General features: G+C 32.6%; 2 long non-coding RNA genes across 2 annotated transcripts; both read left to right on the top strand.

Annotated features, from left to right (window-relative positions):
- The first annotated feature begins 6608 nt into the window (after window positions 1–6608).
- Window positions 6609–13626, top strand: LOC134265191 (uncharacterized). Its single transcript, XR_009991695.1, has 5 exons — window positions 6609–6645; window positions 7029–7114; window positions 11824–11919; window positions 12019–12111; window positions 13599–13626. It is a non-coding gene; the product is annotated as an uncharacterized LOC134265191 (long non-coding RNA).
- LOC134265192 (uncharacterized) lies at window positions 13620–15516 on the top strand. Its single transcript, XR_009991696.1, has 3 exons — window positions 13620–13693; window positions 14048–14146; window positions 15399–15516. It is a non-coding gene; the product is annotated as an uncharacterized LOC134265192 (long non-coding RNA).
- Window positions 15517–22703: the final 7187 nt, after the last annotated feature.

Below are 22703 nucleotides of genomic sequence, written 5' to 3'. Positions count from 1 at the left end.
AAGTATCCTATTGTTAATTGACAATTCGTCTATCTGTATGCGAGTTAAAGCCACAACAAGTGGGTGGGTTTTCTTCTTTTCCCTTCACAGATTTTGAAGAAATTCTGCTTCATTTTAATGAAACAATAAGTCTGCTAATAACGGGATGCAATTGGTACACATTAGAATTCCAATTGATTGTTGGATAACCTGGTCTCCAAAAACAGAAAGAAATGTTAAGTGAAAAACCAGAAGTCTCTGTCGAGACTGAAGCTCTACTGGTTTGTACTTATAGCAAAGGAAGAGAAAAGTACTTAAGCAGTTGGAAATTGAAACTTTTCAACAGCAATAAATAGAATAATGATCATTGATTAAGTCTCTTTATGTTCTTAGCGTAGTCTACTTGCATGCCACATTATATTGTAATCAGACTAAAACTGTATTTGGAATAGCATTTTGAGAGTATTTAACAGAAATTTCTATTTTTAGTAACCATGGCAACACCATTCATTGAAATAAAAAACCGATACACAGAATTATGTACCTTAGTGTAGTCTACTTGTGTGCCAAGTTATATTGAAATCAGACCAAAACTGTAGGAGGAGTAGCATTTTGAAAAAAATTCACAGAAATTTCTATTTTTAGTAACCACAGCAACACCGTTCATCGAATCAAAAACCAATATACAGAATTATGTATCTTAGTGTAGTCTACTTGTGTGCCAACTTATATTCAAATCAGACCAAAACTGTAGGAGGAGTAGCATTTTGAATGTTTTTCACAGAAATTTCTATTCTTAGTAACCACGGCAACACCGTTCATCGAGATCAAAAACCGATACACAGAATTATGTATCTTAGTTTAGTCTACTTGTGTGCCAAGTTATATTGAAATCAGACCAAAACTGTCAGGAGAAGTAGCATTTTGAATGATTTTCACAAAAAATTCTATTTTTAGTAACAACGGCAACACCGTTCATCGAAATCAAAAACTGATACACAGAATTATGCACCTTAGTGTAGTCTATTTGTGTGCCAAGTTATATTGAAATCAGACCAAAACTGTAGGAGGAGTAGCATTTTGAAAAAAAATTTACAGACAGACAGACGGACGGACGACGGACGCATTACTATCGCATAAGCTCTTCTGGTCTCTGACCAGTAGAGCTAAAAACCCAGTTGTGAATGATGTCAGAAAGCCTGGTATTTTATATATCGTCGGGAATAGTTGTATTAAAAGTTGAAAAGATCGTAAGTTTTTAAGCAGTTACTTTGGTAAGATTTGTGATCTTTGAATGTTCCAAACGTTCCTTGGAATTCTTATTATCCACATCTGATTAAACTATTTCTCAAATATAATTTATTATTGCACAGTACTCCTGAAGTTTCTGCTTCACGACTGTTAATACCCTTGTTAAAGAGTAACGGATCAAAGAAACTTTCTAGATTACAGGCATGTTTACGAAAATTTCCTAAGATTGTTCATAAGAAATTTCCTAAGGCATATCTTAGGAAAATTTAAAGATCATCGTAAGCTTATCTAAAGTTGTTTTTCAAAGCTATCTTATGATTATCCTAAACTAGGACGTCTTATATCATTATGAAATATAGAATACGCAAAGTTTTAAACCAAAGTCAGGAATCAGAGATCGGTTGGCATTTTAGCTATATAATGCTAAACGTAAGAGACGTAATGTCGTCGTATTGAAAATATTTAAAAGAGTTTAAAAAATAGAAATAGTTATTTTTCAAAAAAAATCTATAAATATAAATATTTTATTTTTCAAAATAATCATCTTATTTCGACGATATACTGAAACATAAAATTCAAATAGAGTACAATTTAATCATTCATTCTTGAAGATGATAAAGCGCACCAATTTGCTCCCTGAAACCCTTATTGATTCACAGTTTCTGGTTTGACGGGAAAACACCCAGCAGATGAGTCGAAAGAGAAGCTCTAAATTTTCTCAGATTGAAATCAAAATACTGCTTATGGCACGCGAAATTCACAAAAATGAGCTAAACATAGTTTCACAGTCGATAAATTAGGTTTATCGGTTGTAAACTACATGTATAGTTTACGGACTGTAAACTATGGTTAACAACGTTATATGGCACGCCAAATTCAATAAAATGAGCTAAACATAGTTTCACAGTCGATAAACCAGGTTTATCGATTGTAAACTATAGTTTACGGACTGTAAACTATAGTTAACAACGTTAATCTATATTTTACATCCGGGAACCATAGTTAACGCGATAATCTATGTTTCACAACCGTAAACTATACTTAACACTAAAAACAACCATTTGCGATTGCAAAACATAGATTATCTGATAAATACAGTTTCACGATTTGTAAACTATAGTTTACAAACCGTTAACTATAGTTAACGATCTGATAAATATAGTTTCACGATTTGTGAAACTATGATTAGCAACTCTTAACTATATTTTACGATTGTAAACTATAGTTTACAAACGTGAATCTATGTTTATCAACAAAATCTATTGTTAACGCTTATTACAGACAGATAAACTTTAATAATGATTCGTAAACCATAGTTAACAACCGTTAAATATAATTTTACAGATGAAAACTATACTTAACGAATCGTTAACTATATTTAACGAATCGTTAACTATAGTTTACGGTTTGTAAACTATAGTTTACAGTCGATAAACCTAGTTTATCAATTGTGAAACTAAGGTTCTATCTCATTTTTGTGAATGTGGCGTGCCATAACGTTAATCTATATTTTACATCCGTAAACCATAGTTAACGCAACAATCTATGTTTCAGAACCGTCAACTTTACTTAACATTGAAAACAAGTATTTGCGATTGCAAAACATAGATTATCTGATAAATACAGTTTCACGATTTGTGAAACTATAATAAACAACTCCTAACTATAGTTCACGATTGTAAATTATAGTTTACAGACTTGAATCTATATGTTTTAGCAAAAAAAATCTATTGTTAACGTTTTATTACATACAGATAATCTTAGATTAGGATTCGTAAACTATAGTTAACAATCGTCAAATATAGTTTTACAGATGAAAACTATAGTTAGCGAATTGTTAACTATAGTTCACGGTTTGTAAACTATATAGTATACAGTCGATCAACCTAATTTATCAACTGTGAAACTATGTTTAGCTCATTTTTTGTGAAATAGGTATGCCATATGATAATTTGATGAGGTGGAGAAACTATATATTTTATTTTCAAGATTTTCCAACGTATCTACAAGTTCTTCAAAGAAAAAATCATTGTAGGCAATATATTACATTTTACTAATAGTATGTATGCATCTGCATGAGGCATAAATCAAGAATTAAGGATCTTCAAAGCCAATACCTTTTCATTATAGCTTCATCATGAAGGTAGTCAAAAGGGTTATCAATATCTCAAAATACTCTGTCACGTCTGACACGACGATTTCGTCGAGAAGCTCCTTTTCTTTCTTTCTTTTTTTCTTTCAGTTTTTTTTTTTTTTTCACTCTCTCTCTCTCCCCGAATCGGTGTAATTTGCATTATTATGTGTTTTTCTAGGTGTGTCTGAATACTCTCGTTAAAATACAAATAAAAAATCGCTAAAAATCAGCACGTTTTAAAAATGTCGAATGACTGTAATGCGACCATTTTTAAAAGATATGTCAAAAGCTGTCTTAACTTTAAGATCATTCTTAAAGTTATGAACTTTCTAAGTTAGGATACTTTTGAAAACCACACTTAGTCTTAAGAAATGTCATAAGTATATCTTAAGACGTTTCTTAGTCCTAAGATAGCTTCGTAAACATGGCTGCTGATCATTTACTGGAACCCGCTTGGTATCTTTGTCTTTAAAGAGTGTATCCAATACGGATATGGTAACTCAAATTCATTTTGGTTGTTTAGAATTAAAAATATTCAAAACTGACATGATTTTAAAGAAGAATTTCCTCCTTAGAAAGGGAGATATGAGTTTCAATTTGATTACTACTTGCTGCAGAATTAACCCAAGTTCCTCTTAAATAAATTTTATATAATGAGCCTTACGTTTTTATTTGCTAAGTTTGTCAGCAAAGACCAGTACGCACAATCTAAATTATTTATGCCACTTAGTCTTTTATTGCGCTATTTTAACATTGTCAAGGTGTTCTTTTTTATGCCTTCTTTAGAGTCCATAATCCATCTCTTATCCGCAACTCCTCTTCATACCACTGAGTGAATTTAAATGAAACTTTACAGAATCTTTATTACATATTGCCATTGTGCACCTCCTATTTACTTTTTGATCCGTCTCATATTTAGGGTTTCCCGGCCACAGCAAAACATGGACTCTTCCCGCGATACATGTATAACCATATGATGGAGGTGGCACTTCATTTAGTGAGCTCATTGCTCACAGTACCTCTAGTTTAACAACAGTGTAAAAGTATATTATTATAACAAAAAATTGGACACTACGCGTATTTTTCAAAGGAAACCGGGTCCTTCGGATGAGACCTTAAAAACCGAGGCCCTGTTTAGCGGCAGGCGTTGGCACGAAAAAGACCCCTCACTGCTCAATGGCCCTAAGTGCTGAGTATTGGACAAAATTTGCAGCACTCCACCGCGGTGTCTCCATATGAGTGAAAAAATTCTCGAGAGGGACGTTAAAACAATAAACAATCAATCATACAATCAAAGGAAACCTATATTGTTTCACGAAGTACTGTATCAATAAATGAGTAGCAAAGTTGAAGTAAAAACAAGCATGGCTTTTGGCATGGCTTCCACGTTATTAACCACGTGACAAGGGGAGGTGTTATTGTACAATGATAGTAATAATTAAGGGTAGTCATTAATGAATACAGAATACTGTTACATATATGTAAACATGTATACGAATTTAATTCATTGAATTGTTTAGATAATTTTATGTAGACCTGATATAGACAAGAAATAGATTACTTATTCATCACAAAAACTAAATATCAAATTTGTTTTAAATGAAAAGTTGTGAGATATATACGGAAGCGTATTAGTGCCACTTGCACACTTTTACTTTTTTTAATTTCGACACTTTAAATCTGAAATTTTACACTTTAAAGTGTAAATTTTACACTTTAATCTTTAAAAGTTACACTTTTTAAATATGGTAAATTTTACACTTTAATCTGTAAATTTTACACATTAATCTGTAAATTTTACACTTTAAATATGTAAATTTTACACTTTAATCTGTAGATTTTTACACTTTTAATATGTAAAATTTACACTTTAATCTGTGAATTTTACACTTTTAATATATCCAAATTTTACACTTTAATCTGTAAATTTTACACTTTAATCTATAAAATTTATACTTTAAATTCTGTAAATTTTACACTTTAATCTGTAAATTTTGCACATTAATCTGTAAAGTTTACACATAAATCTGTAAATTTTACACTTTAAAGTGTAAATTTTACACATTAATATCTAAATTTTACACTTTAATATCTAAAATTTGCCGATTTTAAAGTGTAAATTTTACACTTTAATCTTGAATTTTAGGATTCAAAGTGTAAATTTTACACTTTAATATATTAAAATTTACACATTAATCTGTTGATTTTACACTTTAAAGTGTAAATTTTACGCTTTTAATCTGTAAATTTTACACATTTAAAAATGCTAAATTTTACACTTTAATCTGTAAATTTTACGGATTAAAGTGTAAAATTTACACTTTAATATATAAAATTTCACTCCAATCTGTAAATTTTACACTTTAAAGTGTAAATTTTACACATTAATATGTAAATTTTACACTTTAATCCGTAAAATTTACACTTTATTTGTTTATTCACATTTAGCATCTTCACACATCCTCAGTAACACATTTGTAAGCCAATAAAATGTTAGTTTAAACAAATTTTCTGAATTGATAGGATTTATAGATTATATCACAATTGTGTCATCCATATATTATTCATGTGAAAAAAGTCTAACAGGCCCTGGAATCTATATTGGGGGGGGGGGAGGGGTCCTTAAACACCTGTGATCGGGAATATGTGCGTGTATGTTTGATATGCTCTTCACTTTATATTCAAAGAAAAGTTTTACTTTAATATAAAACATCAGGATTAAATTTTATCATACACGAAACATGGTCTGTTGGCTTAAAAATGTGTTACTGAGGATGTGTGAAGATGCTAAATTAACTGTGTGAATAAACAAATAAGTGTAAATTTTACAGATTAAAGTGTAAATTTTACAGATTAAAGTGTAAAATTTACAGATTAAAGTGTGAGTACCTAGATTAATGTGTAAAATTTACTCTCTAAATATGTTAAAATTTAGATTAAAGTGTTAAATTTACAAATTAAAGTGTAAAATTTCCGGATTTAAAGTGTAAAATTTATAGATAAAAGTGTAAAATTTTAAGAATTAATGTGTAAAATTTACACTTTAAAGTGTAGAAATAAAAAAAAAGTGAAGTGTCCAAGTGGCATTAATACACTTCCGTAGATATATTTAAAAATAAAAAAAAAACATTTTTAGACACCTATATGAAAGCACATGAAGATCAACAGAATTCGAAGCATTATAAGTCTAATTCTGTTTCAGATCTGCTGCCTGTTATACCCAGTATTCAGGGCCTGCAGGTACCAGTAAGGTATTGCTCCTGTCGGAGGTGGGGTTGGTGGTAAGTGCACACACAAAAATTTCATGTTTTGAAATCTAGCTTATTGCAATTTAGATTAAAATTTCGGAGAATTAATTCAGACCCAAGCGCAAAATTTTGCGCGCAATAAATATTTAGTTTTTTAATGTAGCTCTCCGGTCTGTCAATTTATTATTTCGGAGAGCAGTTCTGCAGCTACGATTTCGGGGCGGCGACTCGGTCTACGCACTAGCCCAACTCCAAAATTTGTATCTGAGATACAGAACCCATCTCGTTCTTTATATTATACATATCTTTTACTCTTTAATGTGAAACGTTTTTTGAAAAAAATGGAATCGCAGCATTATTCGAAAACTTTCAAAAAACATAAATTCTTCTAATTTCTTCTATTGGTCTATTTAAAGCACACATCACCGATGGGTAACACATTCCTATTACGAATGGGTAACAAATTGCTGCCCTGGGTACAGAGGAAGTAATTGTGACACACGTAAGTATTGCAAAATTGTTTCCTAACTTAGTAAATCAAACAATGCGAATAAACAATCCAATGTTAAAGCTGACATGAACTCTTAAAAAGGCATTAGTTTTCATCTTTGTACGACTTACTACATTCCTGTACGCCCTTGTCCGCCATATTTCTTCGATTCCGCCATATTTTATCGAAGATTTTTGGCCACCCGTACCTGCTATATATAGCCTTGTAGAATTGTTTCACTTGAGTGATTTTCTAGCCTGGCTGTTGACATGTTCACATCTCCGATAGCATAGTTTTTAGAAGTCCATAAACTGAATAAACTGACCAAATACATGAATTCAACAAAAAAATAGAACTAAACCTAGAATTAAATTATTTTTGAATGCATTTGCTGCAATATAGAAAATACACTAACACGGAATACATTCATGTACAGCAAAAATCCATACAGGTCGAGAATGCGTCAAACGCAGTGATAAAACATTTACCTGAATTTACTGCTATCGTTACAGGGATGTGCACATGTCGAAAGAATTATCCTATTTTACTTTTATTGAAAAATGCATCTCAGAAGTCATGTAATCCATTGCTAACTCAACAGTAAAAGATGCTTGGACACACGTGGCCCATGCCGATCATTTTATTTGGTCAGGGAAAATATCAAAGGTTGAAAGCTCAGTGGGATTGATTGAAAAAAATGCAAGTAATTTTTTCAAAACTAAATATTACTCTTGTCTGTAAATGTTGCAAATAGAATTTATGATTACATGGTTTAACTTCATTTAATTTATAATAAAGCATGCGTTATTACGATTATTCACCTTTTGAAGATATTTTCCTGTGATGGGAGGGGGGGGGGTGTAATAAAACATGCATATTAACACTCTCATAAAAATAATTTAAGAAAAACGTCTGAAACAGATTGATTTCTGATCAATTATTATCAAATAAATACTGTGTATTGGCTTTATTAGACCTAATATAATTTGATTTAAAGTTATTTATAATTTTATGCACAATGAATGAAAACATACCCCACGCTCCCCCCAAAGTCGAAGTGCTGAAATTCCCAGAAAAAAATAAAGGAATCGTAATTTCCTTGTTATATGCACATCTATGCACATTGTTTTCTAAATATCTGCTAAGTTTGAAGAAATTGTGTGCAGCGGTTTATGAGGAATTGCGCTGAGAAAAAACTGCTCATCTTTATATTCAAGACATGGCCAAAATCTAAATGTAAAAGTGCGGAAATTCCCGAAAAAATAAAGAATTCGGAATTTCCTGGTGATGTGCAAATCTAGACACACATTGACTCCTATAAATATCTCGAAAGATCGACAAATCTCTGTGCAGTGGTTTATAAGAAGTTGCGCTGACCAAAAAAAAAGGACTGACTGATGGGTCCAACAACATTATACCTCACGCAACTTGTTGTGAGGGGTATAATAAACGAGTTTGATTCTGTGGTACAATGATAATGAAAATAGAATTTAATGTGAATTAAATTTCTAGGCATAAAAAATTAATGATTACTAGAAAAAGCAGATAGACAGAGAGAGCAAACCCCCGTGAGAATTCCACATTTTACCTACAATTAGCTTTTTAAAAATTCTCTTGTCTGTTGTCCAGGTCCAGGTTCGACTCGTACGTTTGAGCATAGGTGTCGAAACCGGGGGTGGCTTTTTTTACAAATATATACTTAGTATAGACATTGAACATTGCTGCGTAGGTTTAGCCCCCCCCCCCTCACTTTCCACAGACAAGTCGCAGTATAGATTAAAAAAGAGGAAAGTGTTGGTGTTTGGAGAAAAATTTTGTTACTGAAGTTCGAACGCTACCTCCCCCCCCTTTCCCCCACACGAAATAAGATATTCGTGTTTTGGAAAAGGACATTTCCCCCTTTTTCTTAAGTTTGTCAGATTTTTTGAATGTATAAAAAATATTCTTTGCACTTAGCCCCCACCCCCACTTTCAATTTGCTTCCGAGGCCAATGCGTTTGAGAAGGTATTTGAGAAAGTTCCCAATGTACCCATTCCTGTGATGTATATTTCACGTTTATTATATCCCCCGCTTGAAAAGTGGGAGGGTATATCGTAATAGTTATGTCCGTCCGTCCGTCTGTTACGCTTTGGGGTACCCACCTCTTATCCGCAAATCCTCTTATACCACTAAGTGAAATTTAATAAAACTTTCACAGGATCTTAGGTTTATTACATATTACCATTGTGCACCTCCTATTTTACTTTTTGATCTGACACTTATTTTGGGTTTAGCGACAACAGCAAAATATGGACTTTGCCATTATAACCATATGGGAGGCGGGATATCATTTAGTGTGCTCATTGCTCTCAATACCTCTAGTTTCTCTTTCAATTTGGCCGTTTGGATTAACTTCTTGTCCAAATTAAAATTATTATTCATTTTATGAAGTTTTGACATCCCGCCTGAAAAAAAAATCCTTGATCTGTCCTAAGGCTTAATAATGGTACAGCACAAAGTGCGTAGGATCTTATACCTATTATTGCCCTAAGGGATGATTACAGAGAGAGAGAGTTCAGTATACAAAAGAGTAAATAAAAATTATCCGTATTCAACCAGTGTCAAGAATCCCTACCCTAGCTTTTAAAATTATCTCCCAAATACTGCTACAGAAATTATTTTTATATAAAAAAAAAAATAGCTAGACTATCAGGCAGGGATACTGAAATATCGAAAGACTCTCTAAAACAACATAATTATAAAACATTTATACATTCCTCAAAATGCACATACTTTGTGGTCGGAGTGACACATTTAAAAAAAAAATTTCAAAATTGTGAAAAATTGAATTCGGCAGAGATGTCTGTCTTCCAAGAATGTCAATTATTTTTGCACCCCCCCCTCCCCCCGCCTAAAAAATCAAATGCCAAAATGTCAATCTGAACAGGAGATGGCATTTCTTCGTGTGTTTGTGTGTTAAAGAACGTATAGATCTATGTACACATAAAAAAATTGTATTCTGGTTAACTGCTTTTAAGATTTGAAGTAAATATTTAATAATTACCGTACATCAAATTACCTGGTTTAGATTTGAGATTAGTACTAAAACAATGAGTTATAATTGACAAATGAATTTTGCGACGCAAACCAACTGCAGACTACTAGTATATTCATGACTTTGTATAGAATGTATATTAGAACTACATGTAGATAGACAATTCACAATTATAGCACAATTAACCCCCCCCCCCCCTTTCAGCCGCGCAAATACCAAATAATTTCTCTTTCCACTTGTGATATTTTCCCTGACCAAAATCTGATCAGCATGCACGGACTAAGTGTATCGACGTGCTAGTCTGTGCGGAGTAATGACAGTGTGTTTACTATTGAGCTTTTGTGGAGTTTATTTCTTTTTTGTGATGCATATTTCAATAAATAGAATTCAGGGTGTATATCACTTGACTTGTGCACATCTTCGAACCGATGCAGTAACCTTATTACCAGGTATGGGTACGTTTACAGCGTTCGAGGCGTTTTCTCGATATGCATCGATTGCATAGGGGCTGCAAATCAAAGACGTTGGTTGTTTTGTTCCATTCAAATGATATAATTTCAAATGGTGTTTGCAGATTTTACTGCTTTTTATTTCAAGTTTATTCTGCATAAATTGGCGCACTGTAAAAATACGTACTCGTGCATCTAAATTTCTCACCAAACTTGCATTTTTTTCATTTGATTCAAATCAATAATTATTCAGAAATATGATTATTGTGTTGTTTATTGTGGTTTTGAAATGTCTTGATCTCCTCATGTGTTCTCATATGCTTTACGGTTACCATCGGAGATGTGCACAAGTCGATACCCAAACCAAAAAATCATTCAAGTGTAACGAGCGCATTTGGGTATATATCGTTACAATGATACAAGGTCTCTGAAAGAAATATGGCGGAATACGGCTAAAGTTGGTATGAAACAAGTCGTACATAGATGAACATGTTGCGTTTTTAGGAATTCATGTCAGCTTTAAGTTACATGTATGGTAAACAGAGTTGAAGCCTTTTGTTTCTGAATTTACTTATATACGAACTGAAATAGGTCATTCTTAAAAATTTCAGCAAAATGTAAATACATGTAATGTATTGTTATACCTTAAAAAAATTACATATATTTTGTTCTATACTAAAAATGTTAACGTTTCCAAAAATTCACTGAGCGGTCATAAGTTGGTTTGATCTCAGAGTGAAATGTTGGACCTGCACTTTATGTCGACGAGATGTTGGACCACTTATGTCAGAGTGAGAAAAGAGTCAGTTATATCTGAAATGCATTTCTTGAAGTTCGACAGAATTTTACGGAATTTACCTAATTTAAACCGCAGTGCGGGAAACCAAATTTACACCATATGTCAAAATAAAAAAAAGTAAAAGAAGTAAAAGGTATAACAAAACATTTTTTGACAGTGTTCTCAGACAAAATGCGCTTTGTCGACACCTCGAAACAAACTTTGCTTTAGCGGTTAGTGTGTTTCTTAAATCCAACAAAACACGCATTTTTACCCCCAAACTCCGTCAATAAATGTATAATTTTAAATGCGAACAAGATTATCAATTTAATATTGTACATTTATGCTATGTGAAGATTTACACGTGTAAAATGCTAACAGATGGCTTGTCATGAGGCCAATATGTATTTTAACTTTCTCTGTGTGTTTCTCAATGAAATGTATCTCTTGGTTTTCTAGCAATTTGTAGTTGTCAAAATCAAGGAGTGTGTGTAGCCCCTAACGTGTGTAGATGTCCTTTGAATTCGGGGTATACAGGAAACTCTTGTCAAACACGTATGATTAAATACTTATTTCTCCTTCAAATTTCTAGTACACTGTTTGTAAGTTTTGAATAATATTAATTTAATGTATATTTTTCTTTTAAATAAACAGCAATCTGTTATCCCAATTGTCAGCATGGCTATTGTAGTAGACCTAACACATGTAGTTGTTACCAGGGATATACAGGATCACGCTGCTCACAACGTAAGATGAATTTTATTACCGCACTATTAGATCAAAACTGATTTGAGATATTTAAAAGATTATTTCTAAGTTTGCCAAAATTCTAATATCTCTAATGAAAAAGGCGAAGATAACGAACAGTAATCGATCTCAAAAATGTTAATTTACAAAAAATTATACAAATCTGTGAACACCTAAGGAAATATCACAGCTGGTACAGTGTATCATGCGCCAAGGACGCTTGAAAAGTGGAAGGGTATACGATAATCGGTATGTCCGTCTGTCTGTCCGTTTATCTGTATGCTTTGGGGTACCTATCTCTTATTCGCAACTCCTCTTATACCACTGAGTGTAATTTAATGAAACGTTCACAGAATCTTTATTACATATTGCCATTGTGCACCTCCTATTTTACTTTTTGATCCGACAGATGTATTGGGTTTCTCGGCCACAGCAAAACATGAACTTTGTCATAATAATCATATGGAAGGCGGGGGTATCATTTAGTGAGTTCATTGATCACAGTACCTCTAGTTGTTATCGTAGTTTATGTTAGTTTTTTGACATGTTTATTTGTTGGTATCGTAATTTATATAATAAAAACGTTATAAAATCATAATAAAAAAATTGAGGGATGACATTCTGAATCATCAGTGGATCCAGGTATACACCTCCCTCATGTATCTTGTGTATATGTATGGCATTTAAACTTCGAAACCTTAATTTTTATGTTTTCCCCCACTTCAATGTAAAATGAATGACAAAGCATATTATACCATAGTCCATACAGTATGTTTTCTTCAGATATACAAGATTATATACATACTCCAAAACGACCCCGTTCCCAAAAGCAACGAAAATTATCAGCTTAAGTATAATATGTCTTTTTTGTAGCATGAAGAGATTCCCTTGATTTGAAGGTCTCTGACAATCTTTATTTCTCGTAAACGTTGAAACAATTTAACGGTTTTTACAGAAGAGCTTATGCGATAGTAAGGTGTCCGTCGTCCGTTCGTCTGTCTGTATAGCTGTCCGTCTGTCTATAACAATTTTTTCTAAATGCTACTCTTACAGTTTTGGTCTGACTTGGCACACAAGCAGACTACACTAAAATACAAAATTTAGTGCATCGGTTTCTGATTTCGAAGAATGATGTTGTCATGGTCACTAAAAATAGAAATTCCTTTAAAAACCCTACTCCTTCTACAGATTTGGTCTGATTTCAATAAATTTATTCAGACTAGTAGACTACACTATGACACATAATTTATTGCACCGGTTTTTGATTTCGATGAACGGTGTTGCCATGGTTACTAAAAATAGAAATTTCTGTGATATTCCTTTAAAAAGCTATTCCTCCTACAGATTTGGTCTAATGGCAATGGCTTCTTTTCTCTTCCTTTATTTATTATAAGTACAAACCAGTAGAGCTACAGTGTCGACAGAGACTTTTGGTTTCTAAAACCATATGAATTAAACTAATTCAGCAGGAAATCTTTAATTTATAGCTGTATGTAGTCCAGGTTGTCAAAATGGGGAACCTGCGTTAGTCCCAACACTTGTCAGTGTCCAAGCAATCAAGCAGGACCTCTCTGTAAGCAACGTAAGTATTTGCTAAGAATTTCTGGGCTTATTATGAAACTAAGATACCTTGTCTTATTATTATACGATGGGTTAAAAATTTATTTCAAAACAAGTGCCTGTGATATGAATGGAAATAACCACTGTTCATTGATTAATACGTCATCGTTACATCTAAATGTCGAGCTGAAACAAGTGTTTTCTTCTTTTCAAATATAGGATTCTGGTCAAAGTCTTCTACATATGAATTCAAAAATAGGTTGCTAATAACATGAATAACAACGGCGTTATTGTTACCCTTTCTTTCGGTTTCTTGTATTAATAATTATGTGGATATCCATGAAATAAAATTTACAATATAACTTATTTTTTTTAGCTCTTTGTAGTCCACCGTGTATTAATGGTGGTAGATGTACCTCGTCTCACACTTGTGACTGTTCTAATACTAGGTATAGAGGACAAACTTGCGGAACACGTAAGAACACTTGAAATATTCTATTTACTCATTTCAAGCAAATATTTTCGCATAATATAGTTGTATATATTGAATTTCAATCTTGTACAGCATGCACCGGCCGGTATTATCAACTTTTGATATGTAAATTAATTCTTTATTTCAATTGTGGATGGACGAAGGTGTGGTTGTGAGTGTGTGTGCATGGATGAACTGAAAATACTGTCCCAGTGAGGATAATCCATCATAAGCTTTATTTCGAATGCAAATGATACTCTGGGTATGAAATGCCCAAAATTAGAAATCAACAAAACACAAAAGAAAAAGTTCTTGTAGACCCCCAAAAAGTAACAGGTTCTTATATTTTTTTTTATTTCCATGAATGGAAAATGTTTTAATACCGTTCACCAATTAATTATTCGCATCAAAAAATATTCGCGGGTTTTGTAACCTTGCGTGAATACTTATTTCAGTATGCATTCATATAAAACACGAGGGTTGTTGGGAAAGTTCATGGACTAGCGCCATAAAATCAAAACCGCTTTAAAAACATCAATGAATTCTTAAACGTTTAATGAACATCGTCTTTTTAATTTATCTAATAAAATATACATCATTGGTTAAATTTTTCAATAAAGTCATGATATTTTAGAAAACAATTTTGGGTCTTTTTTTCTTAAAATAGAAACACCCACTCTATAACACTTTTTATACTTGATCATGTGATCTAGTTTGAGCCAGATACTCTCAGTAGCTGGCAACAATAGAGAAAAATACTTGTTTTATATGCTGAAAAAGATTAGGGAGACGAGAGATGTAAAGGTAAATGTCGATTTGTATAATAAGGGTGCTCCATGCTGATTACAACCAAGAAACAGTTTAACTGCTTGATGTCCAGGAGTAAAGAAAAAGAATTTTAAAGATTGCATCAAATTTGGGTTTTTAGCCCCATCCCTGGGGCTCCAGAGGGCAGGGAACATGAAATACATTATTTTTTTCCCGTTCACGCAAGGATTCTTTAAACCAAAATTGGTTGAGTGGAAGAAGCTAAAAATCTTCAATTGTTAACTGACGACATACGGCAAGAGATAGCACCAGGTCAGCTGAGTGATTCAGATGACCTTAAACTAGACTGATAGAGGAAAAATCAATTAAGAGAAAAGGGTCGTCGACATCATTAAATGTATAATTTGCACAACCTTGCCAGTTTTACGAACCTAGTAACTGTTTTTTTTTCTTTCTGAAACTTAATTTAATCGTGTTTTTTTTCCAGCTGTCTGTTCTCCAAATTGTTTGAACAAAGGCATTTGTGTAGCTCCCGACAAGTGTTCCTGTCCAGAAACATACAAAGGAAATATATGTCAAACCCGTATGTACATATAATGTTCAAGATACAGGATGATTATTATGTTTTTTGAGATTTCAAGTATTTCTAGCTCTTCTAAGCCTTAGGCGTATGCTTTGACCATTGTGTTGTGTGTGTAGACTTTTTAGAACATGGACTATAAATTAAGATCCCTTTTGGCAATGATTGTCAAATTTGCCTCCTGGTATCCTTTACCGTTAATACAACTAGGGTTGTGATCCTCAAATAAGGGGATATATTCAGGTAAATAAAACCAAAAGTACTAGTTGTTTAAAAAAATTGAATCATTGAAATTTATTGAATCATTTTTGGTCTTTTTATATTTCATGTATTTACGTGCCAAGAATCAGCCAACTTTATCAGTTGATACATTTTAGATCATTGGAGAATGTTAACTAAAAAGTAGGGTCATCTTGACCGACTTCTGAATTTTAATGGCTAGGTGTAAGTGATTCAATACTAATTGAATTAGAGTTATTAGGGCCCCGCTCGGCGGGCGCCCTATAGCGATCAGTTTGTTCGTCCGTCTGTCCGTCCGAAATCTCTTGTCCGGAGAATATCTTCTCTCTCATTGGCCAAATCTGGCTCATACTTCACCCAAAGAGTGCCATTTGGGTAACCGTTCTGCAGTGACCTTGAACCTTGTTTCTAGATCAAAGGTCAAGGTCATAGCAGAATTATATGAAAAATCCTTGTCCGGATCATATCTTCTTTCTCCTCAGACCAATCTGGCTAAAACTACAGCCACAGAGCGCCTCTGGGAAACTGTTGTGCAGTGACCTTGAACCATGTTTCTAGGTCAAAGGTCAAGGATATAGCAGAATTATATGAAAAATCCTTGTCCGGATCATGTCTCCTCTCTCCTTGGCCCAAACTTCAACCACAGAGTGCATTTGGGTAACTGGTGTGCAGTGACCTTAAACCATGTTTCTTGGTCAAAGGTCAAAGCAGAATTATATGAAAAACCCTTTCCGGTTCATGTCTCTCTCTCTCCTTGGCCCAGTCTGGCTCATACTTCAACACAGAGTGCCTTTTCGTAACCAGTTTGCATTGACCTTGAACCATGTATCTGGATCAAATGTCAAGGTCATGGCAGAATTATATGAAAAGTCCTTGTCCGGATCATATCTTTCCTCTCCTTGGCCCAACCTGGCTCATACATCACCCACAGAGTGCCTTTTGGGTAAAGGGTGTGCAGTGTCCTTGAGCAAAGTTTCAAGGTCATGTCAAGGTCAGAAATAGCCTTCCTGTTTAAGTTCTTGTCTTGAGCATATTTTAACTTTCCTTGGCCTAATCTGGCCCATATTCACAGAGTGCCTTTGGGTAAAGGGTTTGCAGTGACCTTGAACCATGTTTCCAGTTCAAAGGTTAAGGTCACAGCAAAATTATATGAAAAATCCTTGTCCGGACTATATCTTCTCTCCCCTTGGTCCAATTAGGCTCATACTTGCCTTTGGGTAAAGGGTGTGCATTGACCTAAAACCATGTTTCTAGGTCAAAGGTTAAGACGATAACAGAATTATGTGAAAATAAATCCTTTTTCGGAACATATTTCTCCTATTAGTCCAATGTTGCCCATACTTCACACACAGAGTGCCTTTGGTCAGTGAATGTGCAGTGACCTTGAACAAAGTTTCTAGGTCTAGGTAAAAACTAGTCTCTCTTTTTAACGTCTTTGTTCGCTGCATAATTTCTTTCATTCACCGCCGAAATATGGCTGAAATATTGCCGACTTGGCGTTAAACAATATAAATTAAATCAATCAATCCCTTAAGTTCACTCAGACTCAAACAAATTGACTGGATATGGAACATTTGTGATTGTGATCACTGTGACCTACTTTTTAAAATACATGCATATATATAGGATGCACTAATTGGATTGGAATCATCTAACTTTGTCACTTGATGCATTTGGGTTTTACGGGAACGTTAACTAATCAAAGTACTCAGAAGTACAAAGAGCCGGGCTCATTTACAGAGTAGAGTGGATTTCTTACATGAATCACGATTATATTCTGATTAAAAAATTATTTTAAAAATATCAATATAAATGATAAGACACTGACAGTGAATTTTTCATCTTAATACCATGTCTGATTTTGTCAGAATCAGAATTAAATCTGGTACTCCGCAGCTGAATGTAAACAAACAGGCCAGTCTGGTTCCCTCTCCTGCTTTACCTCGTATGTGTAGAGAACTACGGTAACACTGATTATCAAAAATCCTTACGCTAATGAACTATGTTCTTTGACTTATGAAGTTTCAAAGTCATTACTACTAATGTTTATTTTATATAGATAAAACTTCGTTTTATTTTTGTTGCTTTATTAAGCGTTTGTATTATCTCAAAAGCGGTTGAGAGTAAGAACTATATTTTTGCACGTAACTTTAAAATGGCGACTATGGGGTCAACATCCTGCCTTGAACAGGATCACATAAGCCGGCAATTGCTCTTTGAGCAATAAGCCCGGCTAAAAAGCAGTATCTAATGAGATTCTCAAATTCATCAAACTTTGTCAGTTGAGAGATTTTGAGTCTTGGAGTAATACTATGTATACCAGAAGTACGAGGGGTGATCAAAAAGTTCGCGAACTAATTGAATAACTTCCAAAAAAGAAACTATATAGGGTTTCAGTGTTGAAAATGTTTCAAAGTAGTCCTCTCCGATTTTAATGCGCATCTGCAACCATTCTGCCCATGCGCGGATCACGTGATATAGGCGGTCACGTGACATGCTCCTTGGCGTTCTGTCACAGAGGCTTAAAAAAATTTTCCGACTCTTATATTTCTTACCATGCAGGTTATTTTTTCCAACAAAAAAAGTCCATTTGTTAGAAATGACTTAATCTTGATAATAGTATGGGTGGATAATGATATCCTTTTGCAGAATGAGCATGGTGATCATCAAAACCCAAGTTCTCTGTCTTTTGAGCGTCGTTTATTTCATGTGGCTAAAGTATGGGTGCCTTCACTTTATCATATCTGATATGTTTAAAGTCTAAAGTAAACGATATTTTATGGTTTTGATAATCATATTATTGTAAAGATATTTGTTTACTTTTCTAACTGTAAGTTGGGATCTTTCATATCAAATTGCTTAATAAAGGACACGTCTCTCACCCAGTTTGCTTTCACTGGGCAACAGAACAGACGTCATTTTTAAACATCTACCTTCCTTCACTTAAACAATCAATCCACTTAAAGACAAAACTGCTGACAAGCCTTTTGTCTTCAAAAACCGTATACAAATTATTATAAACTTCTACAAAGGAGTTTCCAAGATATACGTTTTACTTTACAGCCGTTCGTTTCTCAAATACGACTAAGTCAACCATTTTTTGTTACAAGTGATCTACTTTATGACGTCATTTACACATTGTGACGTCACAAACACGGAAAAAAGTTCCATTACATATGCTATTTACCGTCTTCCTTGGAAGACGGTATTGTATAGTTGAAGTTTTTTACAGTCTTCGGACTATGCACTTCCTCTCTTTTGTGATTGGTAGAAAATGCATGATGAGAAAATTTTCAATTATTTCATTGGTTGAAATGCTGTTCAAGGCAAGGGAGATAACTTTTTGATGATCTAATTTTCGTACGACTTAACAATTTTGCAAGATTTTCAATCTTAAAAAAAAATGACAAAACGAACAACAAAATCAGCAGTAATTAATTCCTAATAACATGATTTTTTGTATAGCAAAAAATAAAAAGATCTCTTTAACTTCATTATAAATAAAATTTGATTTTTATTGCTTGCAGGCTTTACAATTTGTTATTATTCTTTTCCCCTTTCTTGTTTGAAGAAGGAAATGGAATCAGCCGAGGTTTGCCGAAAGCTCTCGGCGAGTCAAAGTTTACGGAGATGACCGAGCACAACCGTGGTAGGGCTAATGCCTGTAAAAAGCTAATGTAGAAATACAAAATCAAGAAATTCAAAAGAATTACAGGGCCTGATAGGTGTAGATCAGTTTACAGTTTAAGATTGTTGTTAAAGACGGGAAGCTTTTTAAAAAAGCTCTACTTGTTATACTCTATTCTCTGACCTTATTTATGGGCGCCGCCATGTTTGGATCATGTGACTTGACGCCATGAAGGTGCTGATAACGTCATAATTCGGTCATACTCAATGAAGTAACTTTTCTCCGTTATTCATCAATTTTTTGGCGTAATATACTTAAATACAAACACGCGTTCATATGAAGTAAAAGTTAACTGATTCATTCTTTGATTTGGTCTTATTTTTTTCTTCATTGTTCGTGTAATGATATGTTTTAAAATAAATAATGAACGATTGATTGTTATTGTTTTAAATGCAGAGTTGGTTATTTTCACCCTTTTTCAGGGGTTTTAATAAATATTAACCCGGGTTTTTTTAAAATAAATTTTACATGTTGCAAGATTAAAAGGTAAAAACTTAAAAAATTAAGTTTTTCTTTTACACAGTGAGAGGGGGGGGGGGGGGGGTGGGTTAGAAAATTATAACAGGTCGTATAAACCCATTTTGGAAAATAAATATGAGCATACAAATACAAACAAATGAGCTGGAATTTTTAAAATTCCTGTTTTCTTTTCTGCGATGATTTTTTTTTATTCAGGTTATAAGCTGTACTGTTAAATCAGTTTTTCATTATCCATAGGTTTCTGGATATCTAGGATGTTTTAAAGAGGGGCGATAGATACTTTATCCCCCTTTTTTAACCCCCTTTGTATTTTTTTTCACATTTAAAAAAATTCTGGTGCCAAGGGCTTTAAATTAAATTTTTAATGCGACAAAATCTCTTCCGGGCCAGACACTTTACATTTCATTGTGAATTTTTTTTGACTTAATTTTTTGGGGATACATGTGCATGGTTTCAAATTTTACGGGTTTGTCATGTTGATCAAGCGGTCATTGATTTATTTAATGTATCCCCTTTCCCCTGCCTTGATATCCTTTCCATTTGGTTAAATTGCTATGACCCTGTTTATACCAGTATAACGATAAATCCAAACTGTTTTAAAATTACTCCAATTTTCTCCGTTTTTTTTTTTTTTGTATTTTTTTTTATACAGCTTCATGTGTACTGGATTTGAGTTAAATGCTTAAGTTTTAATTATTTATACATTTTAACAGTGTATATATCTCAGCATGCAAGTCAGTTTATGCTCACGCAACGCTTATTTTTCCATTTTTTAAAAAGATTTTTTTTTTCCTTAATGATTTCACACAACCAACATGTGTGAATTTTATAAAAAGTGATCTTTTTAATTTCAGCACACTCTAAAATAATATGAGGATTTTTTTTAAAATTTTTTCCTCTCAGATGTTATAAATGTAATATATGAAACTAAGTATTTTTAAAAAAGGGGGGGGGGCGTAAAATGATTTTCTCGGCAGGGGGGGCTTTCGTATACATGATTGTATATACGTCAATGGAAATTGTAATTAAAATCAGATAAAAAAAATAGAAAATTATTTTTTAGTATATCACTTTATAGAGTATTAAAAAAATTTAATATGCAAGGTAAAATTGGATAATAAAACCCACGGTGTTAGAATAGATTTTCTCGACTGACATATTTTTTTTAAATGGTTAACACGAAATTTTTTTTTTAAATTTTTTCAATTTATTTGTTATTGATAATTATTTTTTTTTGTAAACCAGCACATGGTGTATAAAAATTTTATACTAAACGTCAAATAAAAAATTTCGGATACCTACCGGGGGGGGTTTAAATAATAAAATGAAATTGAAAACTTGATTTAAAAAACACACACGTGTATATCTTCTCTTGAAATTTATTAACTATACTAAAAATTTTTTTCAGTTGTTTGCATGTCCGACTTTGGAAAACAAAGAAAACAATGTATTTGTCACCCATTTATTTGTATCTTACTTCCCCTTTTTCACAATTATCAGCACCGTAATGGCGGCCGACGACAACGCCGCCGTGTGACAAAGCGCGATAACTCTGTCAAACTTGTAAAAAAGAATCGTGTATAGAAAATGTGTATGACTATGTTTAAATTTATTGTGGTTTTTTCAATTTAAAATTGCAATTTTTTTAACACCCCTCGTAAGTCCTTTCATTATTTAAAAACCTCATGGCTATACTAAGTTTGTAGATAAAAAGGGGTTGAATACAAGTATCCCTTTTTCTTAAATTGTAGTTAATTCATTTGGGTTTCAAGTGTGTTAACCAAAATGTATCATAATTAAATGACCTACTTTTTAAATCAAGACAATAAAATATCTGATATTAAGGGAAATTTAAATAAAAGTATTGGTTGTAAATATATGGAAAACGACAAAGGGCCCCTTGGGGTCTTGCTTAGTTCAAACTTATACACAATGAAAGGACTTAGACACAGATTTTAAATTAATATTTTCTCATAATATTACGACTTTTATATTCTAATAGCATTTCACATAAAAATTAATTGAAAATCATATTTCATTTAAAAGTTATTAAAACTTTATTTTTTAGGGTTTTATTAACATTTCACTTTTACAAATTCTAACTTTATTTTAATCCTTTAAACCAAAAAAAGTTTTAATAACTTTTAAATGAAATAAGATTTTTAATTAATTTTTGTGATATGCTATTATAATATATGATTCGGGATATTATACAGAAAAGTGATTGGTTGTACAATTATAAAACATTCAAGGCCCTTGGGACTCTTGTTCTTAGTTAAAATTTTACACAATGAAAGGTACTTAGAACAATTTTAAGTTAATATTTTCTCTATATTTAATATTACACTTTTTTATTCTAATAATTTTACACAAAAATTAATTAAAAATCTTATTTCATTTAAAAGTTATTAAAATTTATTTTTTGGAGGGTTTGATTGACACATCCTTGCACTTTCACAAATTCTAACTTTTTCTTAATCCTTAATCCAAAAAAGTTTTAATAACTTTTAAATGAAAAAAGATTTTTTAAATTTAAATTTTTGTGATATGCTATTTAAAATTTTGATTCGGGATATTATTTAAAAAAAAATTTTAAATCTGTTAAGTCCTTTTAAAAAAAAATTGGAAGTTTTATAATTTATGTAAATGAAATTATATTAAAATCCTCTAAGTGTTTTTCCCTTTTAAATTTTTTAAAAACCATATATTGATTCATTTGATCGTTGTTCATTACTTAAAAAACCTACCGCTAAAACGGCTTTTGCATTGCTGCATCAGTTTTTAAACAAAGACATTTTAAAATA

This window comes from Saccostrea cucullata, unplaced genomic scaffold, assembly GCF_032062105.1.
Source record: "Saccostrea cucullata isolate Sc308-1 unplaced genomic scaffold, CSIRO_AGI_Scuc_v1 ctg10697, whole genome shotgun sequence".
Classification (NCBI taxonomy): domain Eukaryota; kingdom Metazoa; phylum Mollusca; class Bivalvia; order Ostreida; family Ostreidae; genus Saccostrea; species Saccostrea cuccullata.
The sequence above is the reverse complement of the archived record's forward strand: the minus strand, read 5'-3'. Positions and strand labels throughout refer to the sequence as shown.